The 15,624-nt window shown below is 39.0% G+C and overlaps 1 long non-coding RNA gene across 1 annotated transcript; it reads left to right on the top strand.

Moving 5' to 3' along the window:
• The first annotated feature begins 13,287 nt into the window (after positions 1–13,287).
• Positions 13,288–14,950, top strand: LOC125236067. Its single transcript, XR_007178164.1, has 4 exons — positions 13,288–13,351; positions 13,662–13,812; positions 14,112–14,241; positions 14,745–14,950. It is a non-coding gene; the product is annotated as an uncharacterized LOC125236067 (long non-coding RNA).
• Positions 14,951–15,624: the final 674 nt, after the last annotated feature.

Raw genomic sequence — 15,624 nt, 5'->3', positions numbered from 1 at the left:
GAATCCGTTATGGATCCCACTGGCCCGGGAGAAGCCAGTGGGTATGTCCGACTCGCACGGACTAAACCCCCTGGGGCGTTCCGCTGCTCGCTCTTTGGACGGGGTTTCGGTCACTCGGTTGTAGGCCTCCGATACCCTGTCGGCGTTGCCCTTGCGGGCCCTTCTCGAAAACTGCTTAGGCAGCTTACTGCGCTGAAGGCCCTCGGAACACGGGAGGGCCTTCCAGCTCGGAACCTCGTTTAGGCGGGTGATGGGACTCCCTATCCATCACCCGCAGGTTCCATGGGCGCCAGAAGAGCTCCGGCGCCCAGCGGTGGACATGGTCTTTGGTTCCACCGCTAACCAAGTCGGCCGCAAAGCGTAGGGAGAACGGCGCACCGTAATACCGGCACTCCTCTTCCCTTGCGGCCCCACCAATGCCGCTACAGCGGAGCGGCCCCGCCAAGGTCGCAGGGGGTAAGGAGAGTGGCGCACCGCTATACCATCACGCCTCTCCCCCTGCGATCCCACCTCGGCTACCGTGGGAGAGCACAGAGCGGCATCCCATACTGCCGGATCTTCCCTCCCACGGCAGTCCTCCCAAATGCGTCTCATGTGGGCTTTACAAGCCCATTTGGAACATCCTCCTCCAACACACGAGAAGTAAAATACATTTGCACCCTTGTGTAACACAAAACTTTTCCCCTCACTATAGCGAGGAAAGTACAACGCAAAAAACGAGTAGAGTAGGTATATCACTGCTTTCAGTAGTTCCACAGGTGGTAAATCATCTTCATCTTTAGATTCACCCACTTTTATCAATTTTGAAATAGAAAATTTGATTATATTCAAGGTCAAATTACTTTATCCACTAGTGGATAAAATACGCTTTTACCCGCTGGCATTTAAGGACAAAACACGTGTTTCCGAGCTAGTGAAGGGAAAAGATATTATTATTTTCGTAAGCGTTCGTGCATTTGGCTACGTACAATTTCTCGATACCTACAAAACGAATTTGTTACGCCGTAACGTCAGTAAACCTTCAAAAACTTATGGTTATAGTTCTAGTATCAAAACAGTTAAGTATACGAGTTTATTTGACTGTTATTTCTAACTTTTGTGTTTTTTAATGCACTGGATAATTATAAGGAACTTGACTGTAGTTAAAATAAAATATTTTATACCATGCACAAAATGAAGCATCAGATAATTATAAAAACAACATGGATAGAAGTTTTAATTAAATCCAATTTCTATTTAATACGTCAGGTAGAAACATAATTATAAAGTAGGTAACTGAGTTGACCGTGACGTCACACAATTCGATTTCATATAAATTCTATAACAACAAGTCGTTCAAATTTGTTTTGACAGTTCTTAAAAAGAAGCTGATTGGACTAGGAGGCAAGTAGCCTATTACAGAAAACATTGATTCAAAAATAATGTGTGAAAAGCGTAACTTATTTCTGGTAGCCCCAGGCATCGACTGATACCAAAAACTTGTCATCTAGCTTGTTATCAACACTAAGTATACTTAATAAATTAAAATGTAGGTCAATTGCGCGATAATGTAATAAATACTGCAAGCGGATTAGATACGAGATATCCGAACTCTACTAACTACAAAGGATTATGCGACGTTCTTGCCAATGTCACTTTTTCCTATTCGCAATTCTGGACAATCTGAATTCTACGCAATTAATATTTCACCTCATTCGCTATTGTGGACAGTAATTACTTGTGAACAGTGGCGATTCTTCCCTAGATTAACCCACTTTTATCCATTTGAAAGCAGAAAATTTGCATCGACAGGGCGCTCATCCACACACCTTACAACCTAAATGGTCGCGCACCGTACGGTTTCAGAGGAATTTCCTCCCACGAACGCTCCGGCTGTGGAATGAGCTCCCTGTCGAGGTATTCCCGATGAACTACAGTATGGGGTCCTTCAAAAAAGGAGTGTACAAGTTTCTAATGGGTCGGCAACGCGCACGTGACACCTCTTGAGTTGCGGGCGGTTGCGGTGACCGCTTTCCATCAGGCGGGCCGTATACCTGTTTGCCACCGACGTGGTATAAAAAAAAATCTATTCAAGGTCAAATTACTTTATCCCCTAGTGGATAAAATGCGTTTTTTCCCTCTGGTATTAAAGGAAAACACACGTGTTTCCGAGCTAGTGAGGGGAATTAAAAATTAACTCGGTGTTGACGACAATTAAGCATGAAATTCGAATAAAAATATTGCTTTTGTGTTAATTACAATATATTAAGCAATAATCTCCATTTCGAACATGAAAAAGCTGGTTTTTAGACAAATTTTATTCTTAATAAAATTGTTGTCACAAAACTGGCCTCGAGTCAATTTTTGCTAACAACTGTCACGACCTTTGATTCCAAATTTCTGAAAATGCCCAGGTACATAATATTACTTTTATGAATATTAAAAAGCTCGTCTGATATTTTATTTTCCACCACGTAATAACTTTTCTCTACAGCAAATCGTTATTGTTACAAGCACCTGTCCTGGTAAAACTAGCTACAGAGAAAAATGGAGCGAAACACATTTGCATGATGTGAAGGAATCGTGAATAATGTAACAGGGGGCCTACCGCGAACCTTTTTCTACATTTTGCCACTCGATCACTCTTATGTATAAATTCACAAGTGCGACAGAGAGAGAACACGTTGAAAGTGGTTCGTGGTATGCCCTCGGGATGTTTGGAATAGAGATGTCTAGCTCCTAATGAGCTTATAACTTCAAAGGTATAATTAATAGGAGGTTTTAAAAACTTTACCTTTGAGAACTAGGATATGCCTTAGGTTAAAAGATTTTACATACATATTTTTTTTAATTCTAACGTTCGGGCTATTTGTACTTATCAAGTGTACTTGGCTCGTTGGGTGGACGACATTCGAAAAACTGCGGGGCACTTCTGGATGAGATTAGCCCAGGACCGGGATAAGTGGCGTACACGTACCCTATGCTCAGCAGTGGGCGATTAATGGCTGAAATGATGATGATGATGATGATGATGGGTCTCCCTCGGAATCCCTAATAACGTTTGTTCGAAAATCACTTGGCCTAACTCATTTGGCCGAATTATGAAATGCCTAACGCTCTTTTGGCCTAACGATCATTTGGCATAATTTAAATTTTGCCCCAAAAATGACATTACCCAGAACCGATTCGCTGTTAGAAAGGTAGGTTTAGGTTAGGTTAGAACCGTAACTTCACACAAATCCGAATCGCTTCTAAAAAAGTGGGTTTAACGGCGTTAGGCGAAACAATATTAGGACATTTAAATTAGGCCAAATGATCATTATGCCAAAAAATATAAGGCAATGTAAAAATAGTTCAAAAAACTTTAGGGATTCCGATATAGATCCATGATGATGATGTACTTATCAGAGCCAGATTAATAAAGAATAATTTACATGTTGCAAGTTGCACAATTGGTTGCAGTAAAAGTTGAGAAAACTAGCAGCAATGGACCAACAGAGCTCGATTGTGTTTAGATTAGCGCGTACCGTCAACGATTTTCAGGTTGGCTAGGCCGGCAGGTATATCTATGTATTACAAGATAATTACAAGATTAAGTGTACCTGTGTATAATCACCAGATAAAATTATTACAGGCACCTATAACAATAAGTGTAAGTGTGATACTCGTGCTCTGATTTTCCCACAGACCACCTCAACTTACTAGTCGGAGCATTCAAGCCGACTCCAAGTCACACCACCAAGTCCACCAATATATTATGTAGTATGTTCTCCCGTATTAAAAGCGCCGGTGGCCTAGCGGTAAGAGCGTGCGACTTTCAATCCGGAGGTCGCGGGTTCGAACTTCGAACCCCGGCTCGTACCAATGAGTTTTTCGGAACTTAAGTGCGAAATGTCATTTGATATTGCCAGTCGCTTTTCGGTGAAGGAAAACATCGTGAGGAAACCGGACTAATTCCAATAAGACCTAGTTACCCTTTGGGTTGGATGGTCAGATGGCAGTCGCTTTCGTAAAACTAGTGCCTATGCCAAATCTTGGGATTAGTTGTCACAGCGTACCCCAGGCTCCCATGAGCCGTGGCAAAATGCCGGGATAACGCAAGGAGGATGATCCCGTAGTAATTTAGTGTGAGAACGCAACCGCTTGATCCAGTTGTTGCCAACGTTTGCAACCAGGGACCGACTTTTGACATTCTCCGTTCGAAAGTCGTAGCATTACGTCGTTTTCCACAGACTTTCGAACGGCGAATTCATGAGTTCGAGATTCAAAAATCGGTCCCCTGCACTCGTAAGTTTTCGAATATTAAATAATGAGTTTTAGGATTGAACCTGAGCTGTTATACCTCTACTAGGTATGTTGGTGTAAGATGCTAAAGCATAGTTAATTTAGAATTGGTACGCGATGGGAGGAATTTAATTTTTAAATGAAAAGAAAAAGTAAACAATATTTTTTATTGCAGAATATAAAAGATCGTTTATTAATTTATAGCGTGTCACATATATTTCAATCATTCAGTATGTTTATGCACAAAATTACGGACTTTTCTGAAAATAGTATTCATCATCCTCTGAACAAGATTTTCATCCATCTTTTTTGTCTGTTGATTCCGTGTGGACCGCAAGGAGTGGATATTTTGAATTATTTTGCCACTATTATTTAATTGTCCTTTAATGAAATAATGATTTGGGCAATAATTATTGCCTAGTAGTTTTCTGGAAATTCAACAATTTAGCAATCATTGACCCAGACCAAGGGGATTTTTCACGTATTTGTTCACAGTGCATTTTCGCCGGTCAACGTCCATCATCAATAACTTACAAACGCAAAAAGTTAGATCAACCAAATTTCTAATATAGAGTTATCAACGTATTAAAATTAAGATGTGATTATCAGTTTTTTTAAATTTTTAAATATATTTTTTTTATTCGTCGCTAAACGCGTGCCAATACTATGTTAAATATGCTTTATTCTAATGCGCTGCTCAAATCGTGGTATTTTTCCAGTCATAGTTGTAGGGACAACCAATTGGAACCCTAGGTCTCTAGAACTTCGTCATAGTGACGTTAGAAATCAGATTGTAAGTTTTCTCTTACTGCTTGTCATTTTGACATGGTTGTAGAGTGACCTTAAAGCCTTAAAGCCTGCGATATCTCACCTGAGCGTTGGCAGGAGTTGGCGGTCAGGCCACCAGAATGGCGCAAGAAGGTAAGAGAAGGTGTAGCTTCTTTTGAAGAAGCTCGACTAGAACACCTAGACCAAAACGCCTACAACGGAAGTCTCGACCCAAGCCGTCCTACGCACTTACAATGAACAGGGGGGTTACCATGACGTGCTAAAGCCGTTCAGTTTAGGTTGACAGAGAGGGACGGAGCTATGTAACTGCTATAGCTGTGTCCCTTTCTCTCAACCTAAACTGAACGTCTTTAGTACGTCATGGTAACCCCCCAGGGCCAGCTTTACTGCGTACAGTGCGACCGGATATTTAAAACCAAGTTCGGATTCGCGAGCCATTATACGTGCTCACCAGAGGAAACTGTAAAGGTCGCTGTTGTCGGATACGACATGTAGGACTATGTATGAAGTGGCCTAGGGTTCCAATTGGTTGACTGTACATATGTGGTGACCACGGGCTCTTTGTGAATGCTTCGTAATGCACTGTCTGTGTAGTCTGTGATTTGGCCATAAAAATACGTTTCATTTATTTTCTCAAACATGGTATGAAATATTGATGTTATGTGTCTTATAATTGGCAGCGAAGTATGACGTTGCAGGTGCGGCTAGGACGATTGATAGATAATGGAATTTCATACAAACCTTGCAGGCCAAGGCCGGCAAAGTCCTCTTTTTTAATTTCCAAACACAGATAATTGTGACATAATTTCCAGGTATTTAGCCAATTAAAAAAAAAACTATAAGGGGCTTTATAGACGTGCCGACTGCAACTGGTACGGGCCCTAGACAATATTTGATTTTGGGTGCGTTTTCATACAAAAAAAAAAGTGAAGTCAATGTTTCGACAAGTTGATTGGTTGGTCTTTGACTGCCGAGAAGTATTGCAGTTTGTATGAATCCGTTAACGCTCTTTACCATTTGGTTACGATATGAATCGAAATTCATAAATGTCTTAGTGACTACATGACAGAGAGCGTCAAATGAGCACGTGTTATTAACCGGTACGACTGTCCCGCCCGAAGCATTAACCATCTTCCCCGTCCAAACATTTTCCCCATCTTCTTAATACCCCTTGCGCCGAAAACTTATAGTTTGCGGACGCTAGATCAACATCCGCTTCGAGTCCTCGAAGCGTTCCCAAGCGCTCAAAGTATTATCGGTCGTCCGACCGATAATAGGTACTTTGAGCGCTTGGGAACGCCCAAGGTCCTCCAGTTTTCGACCTCGTTGAGGTCCTGTTGGCCACTGGTGGCGTCGCTTTGTTTTTTTTTTATTATTTGGTAGAATATCAGAGATAGTGGTGTAAATCCTGCACGCTTCCTCTAGATATGACCTTGATATGAATGGCCACAAAATTGTCCACTTTGAGTAGTTTTGACTCGCCGTTCAATAGGTTGCACTTCAAGTTCGAGGTAGCACTTTCTACAGGACTTGAAGTTCCTGTCTTAAACGGCGATCCGGCGTCACTCGTTAAAACATTCGATTACAAAAAACACTCCGCCACAATTCTATAAAAAATATTGGCATACGTCTGGTAAATGGTAGGGGTTGAGCTCGTCCTCTGGTTCATCGTATGATGACACTTTAATTTCAATATCTTTTATCCATTTATGAACCCTCGGGGCCAGCCCATCATCGCTCCAACCATCTGCCAGACGTACACAAGTAACATAAGTTATACAATACGTACACCAGTTTTAAAAACCTTTTTCAATCGTGTCTCAAAACCAATCTGAAGGTTCTTTGAATAGGATGTAGGCGTCATTTCACAAAAAAAATGTTTCACTGATTCGTGCTTAACCGAAATAAAAACGTCAACTTAAATGTTAATTATAAAAAAAAAAAACTTAAATGTAGGTAAACTTATTTCCAGTATATCTAGGTCTGAACTTTCACACCCAATATTCATATCCAGGGCTGTCAATTTTACTAGTTATTTCAGGGCGATTTGTTTTAGCTCTGTAAAAAAAAGTAAGGCCCGACCGAGATTCTCAGCCGCGAATAAATTGTATGAGTTCTCGGCCGACTAGTCTCGAAAGACCTTAAAAAAAGCTTAAAACTTATTGGGAGGTCAGATGGCAGTCGTTTTCATAAAAACTAGTGCCTACGCCAAATCTTGGGATTAGTTGTCAAAGGACCCCAGGCTCCCATGAGCCGTGGCAAATGCCAGGATAACGCAAGGAGGATGATGACGTAGTACGTTTGTGTTTAAAATTCAACTGGCATTGTGAAGTACATTATAGGTAGTCGAAATAATGGAAAATATCATAATGCTGACTGTACAGTAGATGGAAGCCGGCAGATGCGACCACCTTTAGTATTCAAGGCACAAAGCAGCTTGCATTAGAGAGGTGCAAGTTACGACAGCCAGCGCCGGCCCGCGCACTCGATCAGGGTAGAGCGAGATATAGTTTTGGCGCCCCCTTGTTTAACCTTTTTTGGGGGGTTCGATGCCAAAATGCTCATAGATTCGCTGTGCTCATCTAAAACGTCAAAACCATTTGACTAGCTAGGTAACTAAAATATTTCACATGTATGTGGATCGGTAGAAATTGTAAGCGCGAGCGTAGCGAGCGCGAAAATTTTTCCTATTATTTATGGGGGGGGCTTGATTCTATAAAAGCTTCTGTCTTTCATAGGACAAACGTACGCGAGGTTAATGCTTTCCTGTGCGGCGTGTTCATTGAGGAGTTCACTAGGATAAGAACAAATGGCTGTGATGAAACAAAAGAGGCCAAAGACCAAACTCTGGCAGACCAAGAAACCAAACCGATAACAGTCAGATTTGAGCTTTAGTTCAGGGTAGGGTTTCTGCTCGAGAGTCTCGAACTCGAGAATTCTCGAGAATTTCGGCTTCATTCGAGACGAGAAAAAAATGACAGGTACTCGAGAGTCTCGAGTTCCGAATGTAAAGTACGAACTGAAGGGAAATGCAACATTCTACCTTCTGCCCGGTCCGGTCTCATCGCGAGGCGGTGGGGACGGTGCCGAACGGCGGTCATAAATTGGGACTAGATAAAGCGATCTAACCTCTCGTTCCAACGTAAGCTGGCAGAGATTTTGGCTAGTTTTGACAGCCTCGTGTTATTTAAAAGCGAAAGCGCAGTACGAAAAAGTCAGTGCGTTCATGTACCTTCGTTCGTCGGTCGTTAATAAACTGCGACGGTGGTGGCACTGACGGCATACGCCGTAAAGCCGGTATAGCGGAGACTGCTATGCCTAATAACCTCGACAAGATTTGAAAGAACAGAGGAATCACACGTAACAATAAAGTGGGATTGGTTCGAATTCTTGTCTTGTCTATAATCTCGATATTAAATTTGTGTATGGTGCCAAAACTTGGACCTTGAAAAGCTTTGACGTGGCTAACATTGAAGCTCTTGAGATGTGGTGCTGGCGAAGACTGCTAACTTGGAAAGCCAGAAGAACTGACATCTATATTTTGCAAGAACTGAATATCACCACACGGCTTTCCAAAATATGCCAGAAGTGGCCCATAGATTATCCGGACATATTATGAGATCACGAATTGCATAAATTGGCGAATTTGTGTGGGGCTCGTTAGAGATGGTCTGACTGTATGAAGAAAGTGGCGGCAGCGTATACCATGCACCGCGTCCAGTCAGTCACATGGCTTATGACCGCGTTCAATGGTGATACGCTACTTGTGGTCACGATCCTCGGCATTGAGGAAACAAGGAAGAAGTTATTATAAACGTTTAATTTCAGTGACATCATGAGTTGCCAGACAGGGGCAAGGCAAGGCATGGGAGAGAAAAGCAAATTGCAGCAACTTGGACAGACATTGAGAAGTCGAGAAGTTCGACTCTAATTGCCGAACTGCAGAAGAGCAAAGCTTTGAATTAAATAGGTTAATCATCTCATGTTATTCGGCCTTTGGCATATTTTGGGGTATTTACATTTGGGTTATTAGAAGTGCGTTTATCATCACGCTTACGATCCTTTGACTCATACAAAATTGCGCCTCTGTGAGACGTTTTACGCCTTTGGCTTTAAGAGGAACTCCACTTTGAATTGCGGATAAACACTGATCGTTTGGATAGCGACACGTAACATTGTCTTTGTCGTTCGGCCTCGCAACAACGTGGTTCATTAAGAGCTAGAAACATCTTTCGCGGCGCCCTATAGCAACAGTAGCAACAGCTGCCACCTTATATGAATGTTGTACATGGTGGCATTGTGGTGCAACTTTTCAGATAATCTTAATCAGAATCACAATCACAAATCTAGATTTTCAATATCTGAATAAAATTAATTTCCGGCTCCTCTCGCCATTTTGGGCTATGTGTGCGCCCACGCAATGACGATTTTGGCGCCCCCTTACCATTCGGCGCCTAGAGCGGCCGCTCCACTCGCTCTACCCTTAATCCGGCCCTGACGACAGCACTGGCTTTTAAACTAGGGAAAACTGTGCGAACTTCTAATGTGGGTCGCAGGACATACTTAGAATGAAAATGAATGATAATCTTCGTTATTTATCACTGTTACTGTTCTCTACAGCGAAAACACTAGAAGACCAAATAAATATTTGCGAAAAAAATATAGAATAGAATAGAGTAGAATAAACATTTATCGTGACGTGAACACATGCAAGACAAAATATACACATAATAACAAGACAGAAAGTAATGAAGTGCTACGAAATGGCCTCACCTCAGCGTGTTGCTGGTGACTTCCAGCGCCGATCTTGCGATGAGACCATCAAGTGAGAAAGATTTACAGATTCATTCTTTCGATTGGCATCATAAAAATAGGGATGATATTTTTTTATGTTTATTTTAAATTATTTAAGTCGGTTCGATTCCGAGATTTCGTCAGTAATATTTTTTTTTTAAATAAATATTGGGGACACCTTACACAGATCAACTTAGCCCCAAACTAAGCAAAGCTTGTACTATGGGTGCTAAGCGACGGTATACATACTTAAACAGATAAATACATACTTATATACATAGAAAACATCCATGACTAAGGAACAAATATCTGTGCTCATCACACAAATAAATGCCCTTACTGGGATTCGAACCCGGGACCGCGGCTCAGCAGGCAGGGTCACTACCGACTGAGCCAGACCGGTCGTCACTGAGCCAGACCGGTCGACTCGGTCGATATTTGAATGCAGTATTTAGTGATGGGTCGTTACCGGTAATATTACTAAAACGAGTATTTTACCAGTAATGTTACTAGTAATATTACCACTTAGCGGTAATTTAGAGAAATATAGACATAAAAATAGATAAAGAATATTTCTTTTGTGTTTATTGATACAAAGGATACATGTTGCACTGTATTATAACAAAAAATATTACCTACCTAACGTCAATTAGTAAACTACCAATATTACCAGTAATATTCCCAATACTACCGAGTATTTTACCAATCTTACTGGTAATATTACTATAGTAGTATGATATTGAAAGTTACAATAAATCATAATTTTAAGGAATAATATGGCGAAAATATAACGATTTTTTTTTAAATCTGTTTTAATTTGTTGTATTAAGGTACCGTACCAATATTAGGGTTCCGTACTTTAATGGAAAAACAGAACCCTTTTAGGATCATCGTCCGTCTGTCACAGTCACAGCTAATTTTCTCCGAAACTACGGAATCGAATAACTTGAAATTTTATAGACGTATGTAACCTTATGACCCGAAGACGGACATGTAACTTACATTAATACATTTCTATCATAGGGGTCACTTTTGGGGGTAATGTAAAAATTAAAACTTAAAGATTTTTGAATGAAAGTTTCTTACATACTATCACATGAAAGAGCTTATTATAGAATTATAGGCATCTCAAAAATGTTTGTTTTTAATTATTTTGAAATAATTTAAGAAAAGAGACAATAAATAACCCATTCCAGAACCGAAAGGTGGTAAGGCGGGGTTAGACAGCCGCTGGCTTTGCACTACATCTGTAGCAACGTGTCTGTCTGTATAAACATTTTCATTTATGATTTTTCCCAGCTAAAAATTTTCCTGCATACTCCATATTTCCTATCACCAGTAGAACCAGGACCATAGAACCGAAAGGTGGTAAGGCAGGGTTACACAGCCGTAGGCACACAGATTAGTTTATGTATTGTAAATAATAGAAAATTAATAGGGTAGTATTTTATTTTTGCTTAAATCTCATCTAACAAATTTTCGTTAAACTGTAAATAGTAGAAAAATGGTCCGATAATGGAGTTTCACTTCTTACTGTACCTCCGAGTACAAAAGAGAGAGAAAAAGCGGCCATCCTACTCGCACTTGGCGCGTTTTTTTTTCACATTACCTATTCGGTACAACAACACATAGTTAACACAAAGTTATTGGGTACCTAATGCAGACTTGCATTAAAGTATTACAATAGATAGGTACCGTAAACTGGGGTTACATTGATCAGCTTATAGTTTAAACTTCTCTAACTTCTAAATTTAATAAAAAAAAATGGGAACATCAACTTTTTTTTAGTCTTTCGCTGCTAAAAATCTAGAAAGGCTAACAAAATAATGTACGGAGAAAAAAAAAAGACGAAAACTAGGATTTTTTGGTAATCGAATGTAACCCCTTACAGGCGTATTTTATCTCAAGGAAACATAAAAATCGTTTCGCAGGTTCAAAAGTTACAACTGTTTAATGCTATTTTGGGGTTACTTTGAATAAAAATATAAATTACCATCTTCGAAAAATCTACTTTATTTAAGATTGTCTCAATATTTATCACAAAAAGAGATCAAATTATCAGCATCAATAAGTACCTTGACATAATACACAACAATCAACTTTGTGTAAGTATGGTCAATGTTACCCCATGCAGGTGATCAAAGGCACCCCACAAACTAAATAATTAGTAATAAAATGCCTAGTTTGAATTTTAACACAAAACTCAATACAATGATTATACCTAAATATATTTCTGGCAAGCTAATATTCACTGTGAACCTTTTACTTTAATACCCACTAAGTTAGTTTAGAAGTTATTTGAACATGAACCGATAAACTATACTTACATTTTGACAAGTGATTTGCACTGCCCACGACCATACTTCTTCACTGCGTTAGTGCAATTAATGGTAGTAGTAACCACGGTGTTTTCACTCAAAGGAAATAGTAAATCCGATGTACTTTGGATATACTTGGGGAACACGACAATAGAGGGCGCGAAAAACAATTGAATTATTCTATAAATTCCTGTCTAATCTGTGATACCAATTCCATGTTTCCGTTACGCGCAATTAACAAAATAAAAGATATGACAAAAATAATGTTGTATTATTTTTAATTAGCCTTTTAAAATGTTATTAATTATAATTAACAAAAAAAAACAAATATTATCTAAAGTTTTTGTTCTTAAATTGGTCCGTTTTAAAATCTGAAGGTGCGAAACTTTTATGATAAACTTTAAAAAAGAGGCATGGAACGGAATGTTTTTTTTTTCAAAGCCGCCATAACGCCATTATTTCAATTCTTCACTTTCTTGTGATGTTCGATGCTTTGCTTTGCTAGAAAGAACTTTAAAATTATGATGTTGAACTATACAACGACTGTGCTTGCCCTGGACTCCGATAAATCTGCTTTTTTGTGAATATACCGGCTCTGCTCAACGGATTTTGATTTGCTCGTTAGATTCGTTTGTCGTAACAATGGTTATAAGTGCTGTGTGTTGTGTACTTAATTGCGGTAAAACGCGTAAGTATTTCATCTTTTCTAGCTACGAGTATAATACATAAATCTAGAATAAAAGTCTGACCTCGTTGAGATTCACTTCACTTATGAAACTGATACAAAATAGTAGGGGAAAGTTTTTCGATTTGAGGCCGGAATTTGATTTCTTTGTCTCATAAAAGCCTTTTATCCTGAATAGCAATGGGATCTATTGCCATATAAAAATAGTTTATAAAAATTACCACTTGCTCCAAATTTGCTCGCATTCAGTATGTATTTTCGCAAATCTATGAAGTTCCAATAAGACCTATCAAAATACAATCTGTATGTTTTTTTTCAGGATTAGATAATATGATTCTTCACCAATGACCCAATCCAATTATTGAGCCTGACTGGTTTCTTCTTCTAATGGCAGTGATGTGTTAGCAATGGAAAACTGTGTCATACTCACTTTAAGAAAAATATAATACTTCAAGCGGAAGGCTCCGTTTTACCCATTTCTCTATTGAGGTCTTGGGGTATGGTAAGTTTTAGCTTTTAAATTTAAGATGTTACAATAATAATTTAACATTTGATGACTGGTCTGGCCTATCAGGTGTTAATCCTACCTGCAAAGCTGCGGTCCTGGATTCAAATCCCGGTATTGGTATTTATTTGTGTGAGCATAGATTTTTGTTCTTATGTCTAGTCTGTTCCGAAAGAGAAGAGTCGTGGAGCATTCATTTATTTTTTTAATTTATAGCTTTAATTGAATATACTTTATTATATGATTTATATGGTTGTCTAATATTTCGGAATTAAATTGAATATATTTATATGTATATTTTTTTCAGGAATTGATAAGCAAACCACATTGCTGCAATTTCCAATCAATGTTCAAGAACCAATGCAAGATGATCAAGTACCCAGAGCCCCTTTGAGGAACATCACCAATCAGTACCCACAGGGCGGCTACTAATCTCAGATCTCAGCCGTCAGCTTCAGGTCAGTCAAATGTAGTTGATTCTATATAGTAGTATCAATAATATATTATGTATTCACTTTGACAAAAAATAGAATACTTCATCTGGAAGACTAGACTCGACTTGGTCAGTGCTATTGCAATTCCAGCAATCACGCTGAAAAAGTGGAAAAATTGTTTTTATTAGGGTACATTAGGGTAATATTTACCCATTGCCTCTTACATTTACCTAGTTGTTATATTCAATTCTTATAACATTATTGTTTAAGTACTAATATTTCAGCATTAAATTAGTTAAATATATTATGTATATGTATTTCAGGAATTGATAAGCAAGCAAACCGCATCGCTGCAATTTGCTAGCAATATTCAAGAACCGATGCAAGATGATCAAATACCCAGAGCCCCTTTGAGGAACATCACTGATGTCAGTTCTCAGCCGTCAACTTCAGGTCAGTTGAAATAAGTTTATTCTATATAGTAATATCAATAACATAATGTGTATTTTTCATCACATTTGCTGCTAAAAGGTCTTCTTGCATCTACGTGTACTGAACGAGTACTACATCATACCATTTTATTCCTAAAAGAGGGATAAGAAAAATAAATACCATCATGTCAAGCATTTTCGTTGCACTGAGAGAATTTGACTATTAAGCTATAGGTACCTACACAGTATAGAAACAGTCTCGTGTCTATAATTCACTCCAGGTTGTCCTTATCAATATCACCCTAGCCTCCCTGTTGCACAATGCACTATTTTAATATGGACGATAAAGCCCAGAAACATATTTAAAGTTTTGGATGACGTTAAGTTATTTTAGTCACACTTGTACATCAAATGTATGTAATGTATATGAAATATCTAGTACCGTATTTAAGTTTTTTATATTTTTAACTCCACACGACTGCCTAGTGATATCTAACAGCTCCTATATTACAGAATTTATTTCAGGTCACGCGCCACGACACATACCCCGATTTTTCACGGAAGCTAGCAGTTTGGCCAAACAAATAAAAAACCTTACTGAGACAAAAGAAAAATATTCTGTAAGATTAAAAAAAAGCTTATGTGTCTATCCACAAACACATCTTTTCAAAAGGCTATTAGGAGTTTCATCGTTGAACATCTTCTCTTCACCACACCCACACACACTCTCTCTCTCTCTTTTCTTGATTCTTTGAACTAATAAGAAAGGTCCATTTTATTCATAAGAGTGCAAAGTAATTTGATTCAAATTTTAAATTGAAGTTCTAAACTGCTGGTAGAATGTACCTTTTAGTAATGATTTTGAATTGGAAATGTTTATTTAATTGTTGAAATGTTTTTTTACAGTTCGTTTATTGCTCGTGTTGGTGTGGTGAAAATTGTCTGTAGGAAACACTGCGCTTGAAATAATTAAGACGCATTAGGAGAAGTAATTCTCTAAACGCTTTCGACTAGTTCTTTCCTGGTTTTTGAAGCTAAGTAGTATCACCACCAATTACGTAACTATAAAACATATTTTAAAATAAATTATTAAAAACTATTCCCCTGCTTCATTGTTTTATTATATTCCTGATTTCCTACTGGTCTAGGCATTGTGTGAACTTCTGTAGCAGTTTCCTGGTGAGAAATGCATTGAAGGTTCACACATGATAACTGTAATCGGGTTCTGTTTGCTCAGACTCAGGCTAAATTCAGAGGAACGCGCGGCAACGCGCGATTTTTTCGCCGCCCGCGCGGTAAAAAATTGTTACAAAATCAAATGTGCTGTTTACATGACCGATCACAAGCGGCAACGCGCGGTCATGTACACAACGCCATTAATTTTGTTACAATCTTAAACCGCGCG

Source organism: Leguminivora glycinivorella, chromosome 18 (assembly GCF_023078275.1).
Source record: "Leguminivora glycinivorella isolate SPB_JAAS2020 chromosome 18, LegGlyc_1.1, whole genome shotgun sequence".
NCBI classification, from domain to species: Eukaryota; Metazoa; Arthropoda; class Insecta; order Lepidoptera; family Tortricidae; genus Leguminivora; species Leguminivora glycinivorella.
This window is presented reverse-complemented; position numbering and strand designations above follow the sequence as displayed.